Genomic DNA, 4,426 nt, shown 5'->3' on the forward strand with positions numbered 1-4,426 from the left:
TGATCACTGTTTCCCATTGAAAAGAAAATAGAGATAAGGAGATAGGAAAAATTTCATTACTTTATTATTCCACTATTTTACTATACTGTAAAATTTACTATATTATACCACTATAATATTTTTAAAAATGTTTTATTATAATGTAATTTCAAATTTACAGTTTGTAAAAATAACACAGAGGACTCCCATGTAACTCCCACTCCAATTTTATGTGTATACTAGAGGCCTGGAGCACAGATTCATGCACTGGTGGGGTCCCTAGGTCTGGCCTGCAGGAATCAGGTTGAAACCAGCTCTCCAACATCCCCTGAGGGGTCCCAGATTGCGAGAGGGTGCAGACCAGGCTGAGGGAACCCACTGGTGCATGATTGGGGTCAGCACGCATCATAGTGACTGGTCGAAAGGTTGAATGAATGGTCAGACACTTAGCATATTAGGCTTTTATTATATAGGATATTTTTTGTGTTCTTCATGTATATATTTTATATGCATAGTTATTGTTTTATATGCATATATACGTATGTATATGTACATTTCTTCTGAATCATTTGAGTGACAGTTGCATCCATCAGAATCTTTTACCCCTATATGCTTCAGAAAATGTTTGCAAAGAACAAGGACATTCCCAATTATATAACCACACTTCAGTGATCCAATTTGGGAAGTTTAGTATTGATACAATATCTTCATTTAAACTTTGGTCCATATTCAAATTTTACCAATTTTTTCAATGTTTCTTATAACAACTTTTCCCTTGCCAGGGTTCAATCAAGAATCAGGTATAGAATTTAGTAATCAAGTCTCTTTAATCTGGAACAATTGGAACAATTTCTCAGCTTTAAAAAAATATTTTATGACATTGATGCTTTCATCTGGAATGCGTCTCAATTTGTTGGTATTTCTTAATGTCTAAAAGGCTTTGAGAGGGATGTATAATCCTACTGTCAGCCCTGCCAATTCATTTCATCCTTATTCTTCTAAGATTGCTTTTATTCAGGTCACCCAGTGACCTTCATGTCACTAAACTCAATGGTCAATTCTCAGTCCAACTCTTAGTCAACTTTTTGGTAGAATTTGAGAGCATTTTCCTGGTGCTCCTCATCGGGAGAGCCTCATCTGTTCATGAGGCTCTCTTCACCTCGCTCTCTCTTGTTCCTCTCTCCTCAGCTATCCTTTCTAAGCTTTGAAGACTCTCCAGTTTTCCAGACCCATAAATGATGGAAGGCCACATGGCTCAGTCCTCAGACCTCTTTGCCTTCTACATTAGCTTTCAGGGTAGTCTTACCTACCTAGAAAGTGGATTTTAATACCATTTATAATACTTTTTTAAAATTTTGTTTTATTGCTTAAAGTATTACAAAGAGTATTACATATGTCTCCTTTATTCCCCCCCCTTGACATTCCCCTGGCCTCCCCTACCCCCCAGTGTCTTGTGTCCATTGGTTATGCTTATATGCATGCATACAAGTCCTTCGGTTGATCTCTTACCTCCTGCCGCGCCCCCCCCCCCCCCAACCCTTCCCAGGCTTCCCACTGTAGTTTGACAGTCTGTTCAATGCTGCTCTGCCTCTGTATCTATTTTTGTTCATCAGTTTATAATGGTATAATACTGGCCTAACCTTTACTCCTGAACTCTAGATCATGTATTCAATGGTCTACCTCCCATTTGGAGCTCTGACAGGCTTCTCAACATATCCATTGCCTAACTCTTATTTTTTCCTAAAGTCTGACAGTCATCTTGTTCTATGCAGTGTGGTTTCCCACTGGTTCTCTGATTTTATCTCCTCCCACCCCTCCTTCTACTTACTCTATCCCCCCACAACAAGTACACTTGCGCTTCAGGACCTTGACACTTGCTGTTCCCTCTCCCTGGAATCCTCGTCCCCAGATAACTGTGTGATGTATGTTTCTGGGGAAATACCTGCTCATATAGAAGTGGTTCATGATTACTTTTGTAATACAGAAATGTTGCCCACACCAGCCCTATCACTTCATTCAGTTTTCCTACTTTATTTCTTTTTGTTACACTTATTGTCCTACATATGGTTTTGTCTCTACCCCTCCCCCACTAGCATGTCCGCTCCATGTTCATCGAGACTTTGCTTTGTATAATTCTGTGTGTAAAGCTCTTGGAATGGTCCTGGGCTCAGAGTAAGCATCAGTAAACCTCTTCTCAGACCTTTTCTCTACACAGAAATGTCTCCCTACAAATTGTTTGGATAACGCTCCCTCCACGGTTCTGCCAACTGCTCTCTTAGTTAGTAATGTGTCCTGGACATCTTTCTACATCATCAAATATAGATCTTAATAGTTTAATAGTCTCAGAGTACTCCGTTGTATGGAGGAGCCATAATTGATTTATTCAAACTCAGCTGATGAACAGCTGGATTGTTTTCAAATTTTTGCTATGTCAAACAATGCTGCAATGAATAATTTTATATTGAAGTCTTTTTGTAATCAAATTCGTCAACCAACTATTGAGTATCTGCTACATGCAATTCACTAGTCTGAGCAATGGATGGCAAAGCAGAAACTAATGGGACATGGTTCTTGCATTCAGGGAGCTCCTCACCTGCCGAGGGAGACAGATCATAATAAGTAAGAATGATACATTATACGGAATTATGAACACTGCAAGGACAGAAGAGGGGTAATGTTCAAGTAGAATTCAGGGATAGGGACCATGGAAGTGATAGAAGAAGATACAGAAAAGCCTTCTGGAAGGTCTATATATTGAAACTGGGATTTGATAAAGTTTTTATTCAACTGGAAGAAGGGCTGGAGTAGAAGAGGGTGTCACATATTCAGAGGATGGAGGCAACTATTGCTGGATAAGTTAGCTCTCCAGTTGGCTAGAACAGGAGGTGGGTCAGTGAAAAGGCCAGAAATGAGTAGGAGCAGATGGCAGGTCCAAACCATTGTCAAGCCAAAGGACCCTGGGATAGAAAATCACAGAAATGGATTCCCTTGACTCACCTACCAGCCTATTTCCTTAAAAAAAAAAAAAAAGAAATTATGTGTAGCCGTTAGGACATGCCATGAATTAAAGCATTACTGTTTTTATTGCAATTACTTAAAATATTTGTAGGAATCTATTTTACAAATGAATTAAAGCTATATTAAATTAAAAAAAAAATAGACATGGACTCTCCTGGCCTGTGGAATGCAGTCACCATTTCCAGATACTGTGGCTATTTGAAGAGAAGCTGAAAAGTATGTTCTTTATTGGTAGTTGCAGAATAGCCACAGAGGTGTGAATTGCAGCATGGAGAACAGAATCAATAAAGTAGAGATAACGGGGTGTGGGGCCAGGTGGGTGCTCAGGGCAGCGGGGGGACCACTCTGTACAGCGCATGGCTTTCTGGCCACTTTATTGTTCATCTGAAACTGGTGCAGATGGTATTGAATGTACACTGTGGTTAGAAAAAACACACACAGAAAACTAAAAATGCAATTACAAGGCTGGTGAAAAGAAATCTAAGAAATACAGTGGCTGTTAGCTACTGGCTATTAATTTATATTTTTCAAAATCTCTCTTTTGAAACACAGAACAGAATAAAACAATATTATCCCCTCCCCCTCCCCTCTAATCCACCCAATGGGTCACCAGTTTGTAAATTTTGTCCCAAAGACATTCTTTCCCCTAATATGGTGAATTCATTCTTTGTAGACATTGAACCACATCAAAACATTCCATTTTACATCACAACCTTATGTGCACACACATACACCTGTGTAACAAAGCAAACTTTCAGAATTGGTAACGCTAACACTTCACTGAAAGGAAAGCGCTCTGATCAGTCCAGCTCAATGCGGTCGATTCAATTGCACAACGCGCTTGTCTTCCCTGCTGCATTAGCTCCAGCACCACAATGGTTCCACACGTATGGAAAACACTGTCCTCCCTGTGACGCTTCCGCTGCCACCTGAATCTATGGTATTTTATAATAACTCTTAAGAGCTGCCTTCTCAGGTATTTAGGACTGGGGAGCCAGCAAGAGTACCAGCAGCTCTGGGCAGGTGCTCTTTTCTCTTAGACCCATAGTCTGGGCAAACAGCAGGCGTTCAACAATTGGATGTTGGGACTGGGGCCTCTGGGAGTCTATGCAAGGCAGCTTCTATGCTCTGAGTCCCAATGGCCTCATGTTTGTAATCCTATTTCCTGAGTTAGCTGGGAAACAGTCAGTGGATTTCAGTTAAGAAACGCGACTCCCCTCCAATGTGTCCGTGAACCTCAGCCCGAAACCAAGATCCTCAAGATCTTGAGGCCAAATTGATTCAACTGATCACTCCTCCAGCTCCTACCCTGCCCCAGTCCAGGTCCTGATTGGTAGATTCATTGTGAAGACTGCATCATAAGCTTTGTGTGATCAACACCTTTTCTGGTTACTAAGAAACACAAATGATTTTAGTTATCTTGGAATTA

Source organism: Myotis yumanensis, unplaced genomic scaffold (genome assembly GCF_028538775.1).
Source record: "Myotis yumanensis isolate MYYU_CA2020_CCGP unplaced genomic scaffold, mMyoYum1.0.hap1 SCAF_14, whole genome shotgun sequence".
Taxonomy (NCBI): domain Eukaryota; kingdom Metazoa; phylum Chordata; class Mammalia; order Chiroptera; family Vespertilionidae; genus Myotis; species Myotis yumanensis.